At 36.3% G+C, this 16,603-nt stretch overlaps 1 protein-coding gene across 8 annotated transcripts in view; it reads left to right on the plus strand.

The window, feature by feature from the left end:
* Window positions 1–16,603, plus strand: part of GALNTL6 (polypeptide N-acetylgalactosaminyltransferase like 6) — a 487,138-nt gene that overhangs the window by 186,056 nt on the left and 284,479 nt on the right. The window lies entirely within an intron of this gene.

The raw sequence follows: 16,603 nt of genomic DNA on the forward strand, positions 1-16,603 counted from the left end.
TTTCTTAAGTAAAAGTCATACATGACTATGTTATAGAATTTGGAAGTAATTTATTTCTTCAAATTCATGTATTGTTTATTTATTTAATTTTTTTTTTTTTTACATTAATCATGAAGTGCTTTGACTTGTTATTCTGTTTGGTTTTGATTTTTTGGGGGGTTGTTTTCTACTGAAACATCAGTTTCTAATGTGTATGTGAGCCTTGTTCTGAATAGACTGATACATAGCAAAGGAGAACAAACCGTGCTCTGTGCTGATCTGAAAGGTTTGTCTCAGCTAGGAGCTTCATAGCAACAGATTTCTGACTTGTTACTATAAGAAGCCCCTCAGTAAACAAGATGAAGTTTATAGCAGGGAAATAACTTGCAGGGAGGTCTTCAAGTTGGCTCTATGACATTTCTGATTCTGAGAGAGTAGCTATTAAGTCTATTCTTGCTCCTTATGGTAATACTGTAGCATTTCTCTAAGGCAGGTCTTACTGACTGTTATATGCTTTAAAATGTGTATTTTAGAAAGCTTCTACTTCCCAGTTACTAGAACAAGTATTAATGCTATTGATCAGGAATTTTCTATCTCTTTTCATATATAGATATTATATCTCTATAATATCAATTCCTATAAAAATTAAAGAAATCTTTTAAGTCTTCCTCATTTCAGGTTGTATGAGCTTATCTTCTCAGTGGAACAGTTTTCAATTAGAAATGATTTATACAGCATGGAATTGCCTGTCATAGTGTCTGGTTTGAAAGTCTGAAAGAAACCTATTAAGAAGGTTTGAATGGAGTTAGGCCTGGAACTATTGTGCTGTGAGGAGAAACTTTGCTCAACTCTTGTTGTTGCTATTACTAAAACGCACATTAGAAATATATTCTTGAATGGTTGCCAATTTTGAGTTTGAGCAGAGTTGTTAGCATAGTTGTGTTTTGGGAAGTTTTTTTAACGTGCAAGGAAAATGCACTAATGTTTCAACTATCTGAATCAAAAAACTTTGAACTTCAAGATACATAGAATCATTTTGGTATCTTTACTATGTTTATTTCTTGTATTTGGTACAACTTAAACTGTGTCTTAAATGAGGCCATATCAAAGGGTTCTTGTGCTTTTTTTTAACCTTATGAAGACACATAGTACAGATGTTTTGTGTTGAAAAAAGTCTGATACACCTTCCCAACTCTCTAATTCCAGTTCATAACACAATCTTTTTAAAAAGTGTTTGAATAACTTCCTAATGTGCTGCTATTCTTTTTCCTATTGATGAAATATGTCATGTTCAATTGCTGTACAAACATGTGGAAGCATAGCAAGCAAAGTGCAGTGTTGAAATGGTATGGTGATAAATCTGTATCCAATTTTGTAATACCTTACTGAGACTTTATGTCAAAATGCTACCACTTGCTTTTACGAAATGAGTTGTAGCGTATGCGTTATCACTTAATTATCACTTATGATTTATACTTGTTTTAAAGCTTGGTATTTTAAAGAGTTTTGTACCAGGAACCTAAACATACTTTGTAGATAGTTGGAAGTGAGAATGAGGTTTTCCAGTAGTGCTGTTATTTTAATTGTAGAGATTTAAAAGTCTGTGTTTTTCTCTGGGGTTTTCTACTAAACAAACTTACCCTTTTCACAACAGTTTAAGAAGAAATTGTTACCAAGAGACAGTCCTTGTTAGAACTTGAGTAGATGAGAAAGAGTAGGAACTTTAAAGGGGTGTTAAAGATAAAAACATTGTAGCTTTTTATTTTCTTAACTAATGCAAATATAAATATGGGTATGCGCATAAAGATCTTTTGATAACGGATGATGAAAATGTTACAGTGCATAGCCAGGTACCCAGCAGTTTGCTGATTTGTTGGCAGAATTACTTCTGCCTTCATTTTATTCATATTCGTTACTTTGTCTGTTGTGATCAAAGTAAAAAAACTTTAGATAGCTCACACATAATATTCACCATAAATTATGATTATGATAGCTAGTTGAAAGTGAAAGGAGAGCTGCATCGTTTCAAATGACTACGTAATGCAGATTAGAGACTAGGTAATAGGAATGGGGAAGTAAGCAAATGTTATAAAGTTTGAAAACGTGCTGCACTGTCACAAAAATAGACAACATAAAAAAAACAACATGATTTTTAAAATGTCTTGGCAGACAGAAGGAAACGTAGATTTAAATTTTGGAAAATACCTTCATATGATTTTTAGAGAGTTCATTTACTTAAATACTAAAGGAATGTGGAGGGAAGAACTTTATTACAACAAAAGGGCGGTGGTTTTTTTTGTTTATGTGGGTAATTTTTTTTTTTTTTTTTAATTTGCATTTAATGAACAAATTATGTACTGGAGACAGTGAAGGAAACTCAATCCATGAGTTTACAGGAGTACTTTGACATTCATGGATGCTCTGTGGAAGGTAGGGGAGTATTAGACTTAATCTGCCTCGGAAAGCTCTTGGTAAGAGAACTGTGTGAGCTGTTTTCTGACTGACATCTGAGAATGATTTTACTTTTTCCAGTTGACTTGGCAGTCCACTCTTCATTAGAGACTTCCACTGAATTTTCATATCTCAGCTCTAGGTTCAAGTGCAACAGCTTTTCCACAGAGGGCTGTTAATATTGCTTCATTATTAATAGTAATTAATTGTTATTTAGCATGCACATTTGCATGGTTAAAGTATGCTGAGTATTTCTAACTCTGTGATGGATTTGGGTTTGCAAATGATTCTAATATCTGATTCATGCTTGCAAGTCGTATATTTCAAACCACATCTAAATTAAAGTCCTATTAATTTTTCTAAGTATTGCATGACATGGAAAATGAACAACTCTTTGTTGATGTGGAATCTGTGAGATGTCTCTGCAGTGGTTTTGTGTGCACATCCCTCTCGTTAGCCTGGCTTTTGGGACAGTAAGCCACGTAGAAAGGTTTTGTGTTGTTTTATTGTTTCGCTTTGTTTTGTTTTCCTGGAATGGCTTTTTTTTGCTGTGTATGAGGTGACTTGTTTAGAGAAGAAGGGGGTTGGCATGCAGGTAAGTTGTGTATCTGGAGGGAGAGGAGTTGTTGCTGTTGTTAGCTCCGAAGTTGCTGTATGGTGGCCGGATAGCTGTAACAGTGGCAAAGAGCTGAATTTGGGCAAGAGTTTTTGGATGAAAGATAAAACTGAACAGGAAGCTAGCTTTCAATTATTCAGTTACAGAACAGTTTGCATTCACAAAGGAATCCTAAAAACTCTAATACATTTTTCAAAACTCTGTGACCAGATAGGTTTGCATCATTAACTTCTGCCTGTGGCAGGTGGGTTAGAACTTGACAACTCTCGGAGTCCCTTCCAACCCAAGCCATTCTATTGTTCTTTGATTCTATTCTATTGTTCTTTGATTCTGTTAATGTGTTCAACAAGTGCTGTAGGTTGCCAACATCTTTGCAGATAGCTTTGCACATTGGTTTTTATACCTTTTGTGTTTTAGTCAGCCCTGAGAGCTGCTAATAAAAGTTTGTGCCTGTGCACGTAAAACTGACTTAACCAAGCACTTTTTAATTCTTGTTGCTGATACTTTATCCTCATAGGAGTTACACCAGCGAGAGAGCTATTGTAAGATAAATATAGTGCCACCACCAACAGTGAATTTATTACCAGTAATAATTATTAAAGTTTATTAACTTAAAAAATATATATATTCTTCTAATGGGGGAGGAAGGAAGAAAGATTACAGACTTACTGGTCAGCACCTTCTTGCAGGAAAGAACTAGTTTCTGTCACTGTCAGTGAACTTGTATTTTGGTGAAGTATAGCTCACTGGGAAATATTAATTTATGTTGATAAGCTGGTCCCTTCTCATTTTGTCATCTGTTATGTTCTCAAGGCTCTGTCCGTTTGCTTAGTTCTGTTTTCTGCACTGCTGCTCGTTTCATGCTTGGAGTGCCATAATGTCCTATATCATATAGCATAGGCTTTATGCCAGATCTCTGTTCTGTGAATAACCCAGATTAATAATGTGTAGGTCAGCTGGAAAAAACAACCAGATACATTGATTGATCAGGGCCTGATTTACTTGGCTGGTGGATTTAAATGCTAGAAATGCTCCCTATTTTGTGTGAACAAGGAGAAAGATCTGATCTACCCTAATTACCCAGTTATCATAATAGCCTGACAAAGCCTTTCTGGCCTTTATAGAGGTTGTCTGATCCTGTTTTTTTGTATTTTAATCTGTACTTCTTTAACTGAATGTTGTTGTATATTGATAGGGTAAAGAGTATGTGCTGGAAGCAAAGCAGCTCAGGATGTTGGATAGCATGTATTTCCTAAGTGGCAAGTTGTGTTTTGTTGCGTGAAGATGAAATACCCTGTATTTTAACTCTGGATGACTAGTTTATGTAACATATCACTTGTGATTCCCGTTTATCGATGCTTGGCTTCAGATTATGGGCAAATAAAACTTTTCTGATCAAACGAAAGGGGAAGGTCTATTACTGAATGATTATCCCAGCAGAGCTTTCCAATGATTCTCAAGATAGTGAGAGCACTGCTCCAAAAATTGCCACTGGTGTCAAAATACAAAATGTTTTTAAAATGGGGTAGGAAATCAACCTTCTCTAAAAGAAAATGCTTTCTAGTCTGTTCCTTTCCTTGAGTTTAGGAGCCTGATTTTCAAAGTGGTATATAACTGCCCAGTATATTTTTCTTTAAGCTGGAGCTCTTTGAAATAATGTGCAATTAATTTTCTTCTTTCTAAATTTCTCTAATAAAGTTGCTTGAAAAGCAATGCCTTTGGCCCACAGAGTCAGAGAGGGCAGTCTGACAAAATGGTGTCTGACATGGAAGCATGTATGAAGCAAAGGTATGTCATTGAATTCCTCCATTCAGGAAAAATGGCACCCATTGACATTCATCAGTGCTTGCTGAATGTTTATGAAGACCAAACAGTGGATGTGAGAACCACTGTTTTACCAAAGATCGTAACTAAGAAAGCTCCCTAAACCAAATAATAGTTTAGAAGGCCAACTCTGGTTTATTACAGTGCTGTGTACATGGGGATCTCTCCACAAAGCATGTACTCTCTAGAGCTAAATCACCCAAATTGTATACATTTAAGACTTGAATTTTCGTAGAATTTCCATGAAGCCTATTGTCATAAATATTAAATCTAACCTTGCACCTGACTGACACTTGCACCTGTCATTCAGTGGATTCTTGCAAGAGGTCCTTCAATTTCCCTTGTATGGAACTGATGTTGAGGTATGCAAGTTTCCTCTTTGCACTTTGGCATCTCCTCACAATGTCTACATAAAGGAGCCTATTCTTATCTGTCTGGAGTATCAAGGTGCTCGTCTTTGAAAATTAACTAAGTATTTTGCATCAGTGTGCTGGTGAGTGGTGATTTTCAGCAGTGGTGACAGTGATGTGGAAGACAAGCCACACTCCAGATGGCCATAGAGACTTTTTGGAGGGCAATGTGCAGGCACCTGTTCATTGCTAGTGAAAATGCATAGATAATGGTGGTGACAGCTTGAAAAGCACTGGTTTTTAGCTGAGATTTTGTTTTGTCAAACCGTTATTGTGCTCTTTGTATCTATTGTACTTTTCATGGAAATAAGTAGGAGGCATTACTTTGGGAGTGACATACATATTTATAATTCTCCACCTTCCTATACCAGACTCAATGCTTTTGAACTTGAGTGTCTGCCCATCTTGGAGAAAGGTGATTAGCTTTTTCCATAAAAGCGTATAGAGAGCAGGTTGCCAAACAGAGTGCTTCCAGCAATGTCAGTATAAAAGCATCTGAGAGATCATGTGGACAGAATTCACTGACATTTCCTGAAGACGCAGAAGGATAAGGAATGGGAAATTAAGTGTTAATGAAAAAGCACTAGGATGCAATCCGAGACTGTCTCTAGACATGGTGGGAGTGGAAAGGTGGAAGGAGGACCATCCATGCTTTTACAGGTATTAGTACACACACACACACACACACACCAAAAAAAAAAAAAAAAAGAGGATTCTACATGAATACTGAATCCTGGGCAAATGAGTACCTAGTGGTTACTGAGCTGAGGAGAAGAAATAGTGTGCTTTTGAAACTAGGCTGCATTTCAGAGTGGATGCCAGTTTGATCATCTGTGTGAAATCATGTCATGCATCATAAAAATCCATCAGAAAAGAGCCTATTGATGTATGATTTTGACTTGGCCTAATTTGAGATCAGTATCGTATGACTCAGGTATAGTACAGTTCAGAAGATGTAGAAGAGAGTGTTACAAGGCAGATGTTTTCTTTGAAACAAGCTGTGTTTATTTTGTATCTGAGGATGTTTCTTGATGCCTGTAAAATCGCAAGGAGAATTATCTGAATAAGTCTCATTCCTGTTGGAACTCTTTTAAACAGTGTAGAAAGCATAAAGTGCAGTGAGAATAACTCCAGAACAATATAATATTTTTCTAATGCAGCAAGTTTCATTTACACTGCAGATCCTGCTACCTATGTGACATCCCATGGTTGGAAGTTATATGATAGGAAAAAAACTTCAGCAACTATCTGCTGTACAGTGGGATAGTAACAAGTGATGAGGTTTAAAAATAACAAACACAAAATAGAAAGAAATGAGATAAAAGCGCACAGAATTGTGTCACCTTGACTAACTGAATACTAAACTGAAATAATTCAGCTGAACAATTATGGCTAATTCTATTCTGGGATTACAGATGGAAACAATTAGTGCTACAATATGTGTACATCAATATTTACAAACAATGCACTTAAGTCAAGCTGCCTTCAATATATAACAGTTCTCTGGAGAATGCTAGTTACTTTGTACAGACTGGAGAGATCTGCTTCATTTTGGACCAGCTGAGTAAAAATAAAACTGAGCAATGAATGTTGAATTTGAAGCACACTTACTGTACCAAAATGCATGAGGAATTGCGTCATCTGCTTCACTGCTATGTCGTCTCTTTCTCAAGATTGTTGAGAGATAGGAATAGTATTGCCCATACCAACAATAAAATCCAAGTATAATGTTAAAAGTCTTGCTCAAGGAAGCAACTAAACTTTGTTAATTAAAAAAAAAAGAAACCAGGTAATAAGAAAATAAAGTTATAAGTCCTTGGATAAAGCTTGGTGCCTGATGCAATTTTGAAATAGCCATTTTCTGTTTTTTTTCCTGAGGAGTGAACTGCGAGACCCTGTTAAAACTGTAAATAAGAACAACAATTAAGCTTTTGAAACCACCTTCAAAGCAGATACAAAGTACAGATGTGTCAGAAGACATTCCCAAGTGAATTATGTTTAAGTTACCAAAAAGAGCTGGGCCAGATCCTGCCCTGCTTAACGTGACTGGAGACTGGAAAGCATAGAAGTGATCTTGCAAAGCATGTTCTTGCAACTTGATCTGGGTCTTGTGTGGTGGATTAACTGTCCAGATGCACCTTGCCAAACAAGAGTACTGTGTTTATCATCTTCTTGAAGTGTCTATCCCTGTGGCACATCCTGGACAGAAGGGACATTGCTGAGTACAAGAGCAAGTGCTGCATGTTAGATCAAAGCATCTTTTGCCTCTTTACCTGAGATGGAATAATGAGCTGTGAGTAGTAAGATGCTTGGTGACCCTATCAATTACACTGTAGTTCTTGCAGAAGACGTATTATCTGCAAAAAGAACTTGCAAGAGGATCTGTCATCCAAAAATCATCCCAAACAGATGCTGACTCTGTAGGTATTTGAAAGCTGTAAACTAGAGAGCTAACATTTATAGCTGGTGTCTTGAAACCCCCTGTCAAGTGAAGTGTTTTCTCATTAGCCATAGTGTTGGCGGGTGTTTGTGGTAGAAGGTGTAAGACACAGAGATGCTATGTGAGAAAGCAGTTATGAGCCTGTATCCCTATTAGGTTTATAGCTGAATACTTGCAACACTTAACCTTACCAGCTGTAACAACCTGTTGTACCAGCCTCAGAATTTTATGAAGATAAAGAAAATGTTTTCTACAGCTTCAAGAACTTGCAAAGGCCTAACTGCTGATTAAAGCAACATCCAAGAACTTGGAGCAATTCCAGCAACACTGGCTGGACTGCTGTTATTGCTGGCAATGTAAGGAAACTTCTGTAGGAGTTTAATTGAGCAAATCTTCAAAGTAATGACAGTCTTAATGTTAACATATACTAAAGTTAGGATTTACATTTTGTGCTTGCTATATTGAAAACATCTTTTGTTTCTTCTATAATGTATTCACAAATTTTATTTAAATTTTATTAAAGATGTAACTGCTACTTGGACTTGCTTCCAGTTGAAAAAGAGTAAGTTTGTATTGTGAGTGTAGCAAAAACAACTTGAAAGAATACATTCACTCAGAACATAAGTGAATAAACCAATTTGACATTGTAATACCAGGCTTTTATGCTTCGCTGTCCCTCCTTCCTCAATCTTGATTATTTGCTATTACAATTTCTGCTGTGGCTTTTTATTCCAAAATTGTGGATTACAGGCTTTTTGCCTTCAGCTACTGAATGTACCTTGAATAGCATGTTTATTGCTGAAGGCATTGTGACTTGGCAAAATTGCTGCACCCGTGGAGAAGGAAATGGTTACCCTGAGGGTGAGAGTTCAGCTCAGAAGAATAATGGTGATCTGAAAAGTTTCTGTACTGTATCTCAAAATGTTCTGTTTGCTGTAGTGAAAGGACATTGTCATGTTGTGAGAGAAGGAGAGGTGAGAAGAGCTTCAAATAACTGAGACTGTACACTTTGCCTGCACCAAATTGACTGTAAATGTGTCTGCTTTAGGACAAAGTTAGCAGTGCCTGTATGCTTCATCACTGCTCCCACTTGGGCGCAAATCAGTTATTAATGTTGCATGACTGGAGTTCTTGTTTCTATCTGAAAGTAAATTTCTTATTTTTCCACATAGTTCCTTGAATTGTTTAAATAAATGAGTGTTCTCATTTACTTGAGTCAGAGTACAGAGGCTGTGGTTCAATTAGCTTTGTACTGATGAATCTTTCTGGGCCTATTCCTTCACCCTGTGAAATGTTTTCTGGGTGTGCATCATTCTGGTGACTATAGGATGCATTCTTTTCAATTGTGAGTATGCAAGGAATTTTTAGAACACTGGCAAGGTGATGCAGATGGGCAGCTTGTGCTTTGGCAAAGCTGGATCTTGTGCGTGTCAGATCCTAAAAATGTTTATGCCATCGTTGTATGGAGTATAATTCTCTAGGTATCTGTGAGAGAATCATTTAGGTTGGAAAAGACCCTTATGGTCATTAAGCTCAACCATCACATAGCACGACCAAGACTAGAAAGAAGATACTGAAAGGCATCACCATGTTCACTTTGGGTGATCTTGAAATATGAGAAGCATGTTTATTCACATAGTAAACTAAATGAATTTTGTGTTAATTCACTTTGTTTTTCTGTTATGCTTCTCAACTTTGATGTTTCAAAAAGTTTATTTATGGTTGAAATTGAATTACTTAAGTATTCTTTATGTGAAATAGATTTTTTCTCATAAAGAGCAAAGAAAATTTCTAAACTTGAGTATATGTTTGTTTCTACATCGCATTTTCTCTGATACATCAGCTGTTTGCTTTCCTCTCAAAATAGCATTGTATTATCATAATACATAAAACAATTTGACAAGAGCCTTGAACAATTAGCTTACAGTTTACCTTCTTCAGCTATGAGAGCTAATGATCTATGGTAAAGATGCATATTGGTAGCTGGAAAATTGAAAAAATGTATAGTCCTTCTGCACTTCCCTGCATTCCTTCCTCTCTTTGAGTATCTAGAGAATCTTTTTATTATTTAAAAAAAGTAAAGTTTTTGTTACGAATAAGAGATCTTGGGAGTCAAGAGGTCATCCAGCGAGTGCTTAGCTAGTACTCCAGAGGTATTACGTTCACAGCTTCAATTAGTAGTGCAGTGGAGATGTTAATTAACTTTCACATCTTTGGATGATGCATCTCTTTAATAAAGCAGCATTCAGCATGAAATTCTTTAATCAAATGGCATGGGATAGTAATTGATACCCATTGCTTTGGAGCTCTCATCTGTAGTCCATGTAAGTTGTGGGTATGACTTCTTATTAGTCGTCAGGAGTACAGACTTTAGATTGTACATAGAGCTGTTTTGATAAACTTATAGCGAGGTTTTTTGCTAGTATCCAGCTGGAACATTCTTGCCAAACATTAGTTCTCTGGTATTTAGCAGCTTTCTTTAATTAGAAATCTAATTTTTGTTTTTGTTTGTTCTTCTGTTTATTTCCGTGTCTGTTGAAGTTTCAATGTTCTCCGTACTTCAAATAACTCATCTTTTCATTGTACAGAGAAAGGACCAGCAGCTTTCAGTTTTCAAAATTAAAAGCAGTTTAATAAGGCGTGACAAGCTTTTGAATTAGCACCCCATTGGTCTTTCTGAAGTTTGTAGTTTTTTATACTCATGGCTGTCTTAATTGAGATATTTGAGTTCACCTAGGTAGACCTTGAAAACATCTCTTATCCTTCCCTGAACGCAGGCTTTCAAGTAGGCTTATAATCACCAAGCAGAAGAGTAACAATACTGTCATGCATATCATAAGTTACAGTTTATGCATTTCAAAGAAAATAACTCAGGAAACCTATCACATTCTTTTACCTCTTTGTAAATGTTTAGAATGTCTTTTTGTGTGTGTGAATTTTTTGTCTATTTGCTATTTCACTGATGTTATTTGAAATATATTACTGATGTTAGAAATGAGCAGTTATTTTCATTCACTAGCACTAAACTGTACATACATACAAGAAACAGAATAATTTGCTTTGTAAGCAAAACCACAAGATGACCAAGGCATCAAATCATGATTATTGCTTGTAAGAAAATTTTAAACCCAGATTTCCAGTAGTAAAATGCTGTATTAACTTCATTCTATAAAAGCATTTTGGATCAGATAGTGGATATAGATAATACCTTCTAATAATTTCTCTGGGGATTGGCTAGGAGAGTGTTGATTTTGTTGTTAACTGCATACATTTTCCTGAAATGAATGCTGAAGTCTTCTACAGAGTGGTACGTGTAGGATTGTTAGTGAGTGTTTAATTTTCAAATCTTAACATGACCTAGAGAGAGAAATCATGTAATGGCTATGGCAAATGAGCGCCTTCAAAGCTTTATATGTGAGGAACAAAGGTTTGTCCTATCCTATTAATTTGGTATCCCTGGCAAAATCAGAAATGTTTAAAGAGCTTTAATAGCTATTCTGACCTTGCTTCATGTACGGAGTAAAACAGAAGATAATTTCAGCTTCCATTAAAGACCTGATATACATTAATTCTGTCAAAACAAAACAAAATGAAAGATTGCCTACCAAAAAAAATATATGAGTATTAAAAGCACTGGAATTCATTTGTATTCACTTAATCTCAATGCTTTTCTGTTGAGATAACATGATACATAATTTGACAGCATTTGTTTCCAGTGATTCTTTCCTGGCTAATGATGAGCAGTTCTAGCATCATCTGTATTTATTTAATTTATCTTGCATAATTGAAGGCCCTATTGCCAAACACATCTATTTTGCTTAGTATTTTATGTCTTTATGCAGATTTTTATTTTGTGCAATCAAAAATCAAAAGTGTACTTATGCGTATTTGTTCATTGCTCTGTGCATCTTGGATGTCTCACAGAGAGCATTAATGATGTATTGAATTGTCTCGTTACAAATCTTCTTGTACAAAAATACAATTATAATTTTGATTAGCTTGAAAATGAATATTTTGTTCCTCTCAGAAAATCACTATCCAGACAATTCAGTCAACTTTGGGGACACCTCTAATGTGCTGTTTTCCCAAATTAAGCTCATGTATTTTTCAGACAGATGGGCAATTCTAGGATGTTTATAAATGGTTGAGTGCTTTAACGTATCTGTCATGCACAGTTTGTTTTTTAAATGTAGCTGATTTGTGCGCGAAACATTACCAACTTGTATCTAGCAGTCAAAAATGACTTACTTTAGTAGGACTGGGTTAAATCAGGCTTTCCATGTTGAAGCTCCACATGCAGTGGAAGGTTTTGAAGAAGGAATTACCAGAAGCAAGATGCCTGTGAACATGCTGCAAGTTTTGAAGCACTGCCCTCTGCTTTCCCACTTAGCCCCATTAGCCCCAGAAAGTTTTTCCTCTGGGATAAAGACTACTTTCCTTCTTACCTCTGATTTCTGAGATTGTATGCTTCGGTTTTTTCAGCTGTGCAAGGCTGCTGTGTAATTCTGCTGAGGCACAAACTGCTTGCAGAGGCAAACAAATCTGTTTCTGATTTGTTTTGTTTTTTTTTATAGTCAGTTGCTTCAGCCTTTATTCACCTGCTGTAGGAATGCTTCCCCTGTCTGCCCTCTCAGTACAAAAATTCAGTAAATAAGTAAACGTTGAGACAAATGATTCAGACTTGAAATTGAATTAATAATGGAAATAAAGTTAATCTCCCTCTCTCTCAAAGTGTGAAAATATTTATGAAAAGCTAATGTATAATTTAAAGCTTGTTTGAAGGAAGTCTATCCAGTCTACTGCAGATAGTTTCTTCTGTAAGTTTGGCTTGCAAATTGACCGATCACCCAAGCTCAGAAACATCAAGATTCCTGCCGTGGCTCAGCCAAAGAAAGTGCTCTGCACAGAATGGAAAATTCAGACCATTTAGAATAGGTCTCTGTTAGGGATTTTGCTTTGGTATGATGGAGAGAACACTTCTAATTGCACGTAGTTGCAGTATTTTTTATGGATGTATGGCACTAAGAGATGCAGAATTCCTTCCAGACTATGATGATTTGAAAGCATGATTGTTGCTATTGTTTTAGAGTTTTTAATATATATTTTTAGATTCATATGTTAATTTCTGTTAATAAATGAAATTTCTTTAAAAGAGTATTTTCCCATGCCTGTTTCCCACATCCGCTGGCCTTGCTGCCTAATGTGGTTGTCAGTTCAGTCATAGAATCATAGAATGGGCTGGGTTCAAAAGGACCACAATGGTCATCTGGTTTCAACCCCCTTGCTATGTGCAGGGTTGCCAACCACCAGACCAGGCTGCCCAGAGCCACATTCAGGCTGGCCTTGAATGCCTCCAGGGATGGGGCATCTACAACCACCTTGGGCATCCTGTTTCAGTGTGTCACCACCCTCTGCATGAAAAACTTCCTCCTAATATCTAACCTACATCTCCCGTATCTCAGTTTGAAATCATTTCCCATTATCCTGTCACTATCCAGATAACAGATGTAAACATCTGTTCCCCCCTCTTGCTTATGTTTCCTTCATGTACTGGAAGGCCACAATGAGGTCTCCTGGAGCCTTCTATTCTCCATGCTAAATAATCCTAGTGCCCTCAACCTTTCTTCATAGGAGAGGTGCTCCACCCTCTGATCATCTTAGTGACCCTCCTCTGAACCCACTCCAAGAGCTCCATGTCCTTCCTGTACTGGGAGCCCCAGGCCTGGCTTTAAGAAGTGCAGTATTTCATTGTTGTTAATGCTCTTTGTTTTCTCTTTAAGCATTTCTAAGCATTCTGATCAGCTAAGCAATTATCATTGCCTGCAGGAAAGGTAAACAGTACCATGAGTGGGTGAAATGGGGATGTTTTGTAAGAGTGGGGGACTTCCCTGGATATTCCATGATTTAGTAACTTTAAAGGACAAAATATCATTTCATTCTTTTGTCAGAAAGAAAAAATTAATTGTCCTATTTTGAAAGTCACGTAATACATTACTGATTTTCTGTCTGGGAGTTATCAGTGGAGAATTTGGATGAATAAAAAGTCAATAAGGCATAGTATTTCTAATGTCCGTTGGTCTACATGTATAGCAGTTTGTGCTGCAGCTCCACAAACTATCTGAGAACTACTTCCTTTGCCTTTTGCAGAGCTCTACGTGTTTGGGGTACAGTATCCCTATTCAAAAAGGAGAGGTAGTCATCCTTAAGACGATTTTATAAATATTCAAACTTCACAAAGTTTATTCTAAAAATTTACATTTCTAATCAGATGTGGTGCTTTAAAACATGTTTTGAGCACAACTAATTCATTTACATGAGAAACTGAAAAATGACTCGACTCCAGCATTTCAGTCCCACAGTTTGTTCCGTATGAAAAAACAATAGTTGCAGGTGCATTTGTCATCTGAAAATCTGGTAAGAAAACTCTCTAACTCCAATGAGGCATTAGAAAGCAGCCATTTTTATTTCACGACACATACCAAGTGACTTAGCAAACTGAGCATGCTGTCTCAGAGTTCAGGTGCTACACTTAGTTAAAAATCTGCATATGCAACATATATATTTTTAGCTACTGAAGGAACTGGGGCTGTTTAGTCTGGGGAAAAGGATTCTGAGGGTCCGATATCTGAAGGGTGCTTACAGTGAGAGCGGGGTTGGTCTCTTTTCACTGGTGGCAGGTAACAGAACAAGGGGAAATGGCCTTAAGTTGTGCCGGGGTAAGTTTAGGTTGGATAGCAGGAAACATTTCTTTACAGAAAGGGTTGTGAAGCACTGGAATAGGCTCCCCAGGGAGGTGATTGAGTCACCATCCCTGGATGTGTTTAGAAACTGTTTGTATGTGGTTCTCAGGGATGGGATTTAGCGGAGGGTTGTTAGAGTTAGGGTAGTATGGTTGGGTTCTGGTTGGACTCGATCTCAGGTCTTTTCCAACCTGAGCAATTCTATGATTCTATGATATGTCCTGGAAATGACACACATTTTCCTTCTTTTCCAAGAACTCATTAATATGTACTAATGTCCTTTGAGCATGCACTGTGCAGCCCTCTAGTGATCTAGAGACACTGTGCTTCATCCCCTTTATTCCGTCTTCAGCTTATTCACAGCCTTGGCTGACTTTCAGTTGTTTTTCCCTAATTTGGCAAATTTCCAGCGCTCTTTGTGCCGTAATGAGCAACTTTTTATCTTAACATACTGTAACTCAAAATGATTTATATGAAGCTTAGGGGAGAGTCTTTGCACCTGATGGATACAAAGCTCCCGGTACATACCAAATAGCTAAGTGCATTGTTGGTGTCAGTGGGTTAGTAGAAGCAAGGTTTTGCACATACTGAGGAAAAGCTAAGCTAGCACGCATCAATTCCTTTTGCTAAATTTAATATATCCTTAAACTAATATGTATTGATTCCTATTGCTAAGTCAGCCTATATTGTAGAAGGAGGGAGGTACAGATGTAATTATATTGAAGTCAGTATCCTTTAACACCGCAAAATAATTTGGAACAGATGTTAGTCCTGTTTTCTTTGAGCAGTTTACTTACTGTATTTCTTAACCGAAGCAAAGCTGGCTTATGCTAATAAATGAAGACTTTATAACTATTCAAATTTTTATTTGAGTCAAAAACTCTTGCTTTCCTTGAATACACTTGAAAACACCAATTGAAGTGCTGCCTATCTGAAAACCTCCTTCTGTTTTTGTGTTGGCAGTTTGATGTTAGTTGTAGGAAATAGATTTTGTGTTACAAGCTATAATAGCATATGAACACTTTGTCCATGGGTACATTGAAGTTTATCTTTGGAATAAAGCTGAACATGCTCTTAACCAATGTGTGAGTATGTTACAACGTGTATGCCTGATGTAGATATAAGGAAATAAAACAGGTTAGCAGTGCCTAGTACACAGGAGACTTTTTTTTCTTTAATGTGTACTCCTGTAGTACAGATGATTAATTTTTGAAGGGAAATCCAAAGTTTTGCTTTTCTGCTGGATAGTTTATTTCTGTATTGTAAGCATCGCTAGTTGAGATGGTTTTTAACAGAATTTAGGACTTTAACAACTGTGAGCTAATTCCTTCTTCCCTTTTCTCGTGTCTCCCCACTTTTTTTTTCAATTTTTTAAAAAAGTGTAATCTATTTCAACATTGTTTTATTCTGGGAGTGGGCAAATTCATCTGTACCTGTGAAAGTTTATATATTCTAAAATGATGTGACTTGATTGTGAATGACAGAATAATTATGATCATGGATTAATGTACAAATAAAGCATGTAAGTGCAGTTCCTGTTGTCTGCTTTAGACAGCTGGATAGAGCATTGACATGAGCTGTTACACTAATCATTCTAATTAATATACAATACATAAGTCTCTTTGCTGTAATTTGCATCTCTAACGTTTATTGAGGGTAAGTGGAATTATTTTGGTGCTAGATGTAAGTAGAAACAATCCAGTAAGTTTCATATTTCTCATCAGAAGCATATTATGGAAAAAAAAACAAAAACAAAAACAAAAAATAAGTGAAGCACTATGAGTAATTTTGGCTGTTTACAGTGTCATAATCATTTATTTAGCTGACTGCCTTTATTCCAAGCTATGCTGTGAAAACTATTATTTAATGCTTTTAAAGCATTCAGAGAGTATCTTGCTTTGAAAAGAAACTCATTGAATGTTCAAATACAACTTTATGGATTGCTGCCAAATATGTTTACTTAAATCTGTGGTTTTCAGAAGTGCTATTATGCAGGAAAAACATTAATATTAGATTTATAAGAATTCTTTATTTCAATTTTTCTTTTATTGGTTTGTCCATGTGTAAAATAAAGTTTGTTTGTTTGTTTGTTTTTAATTTTATTCTAAAATTACAAAAATAGTTATACTTTTTCTGCAATGTG

This window comes from Lagopus muta, chromosome 4, assembly GCF_023343835.1.
Source record: "Lagopus muta isolate bLagMut1 chromosome 4, bLagMut1 primary, whole genome shotgun sequence".
Lineage (NCBI taxonomy): Eukaryota > Metazoa > Chordata > Aves > Galliformes > Phasianidae > Lagopus > Lagopus muta.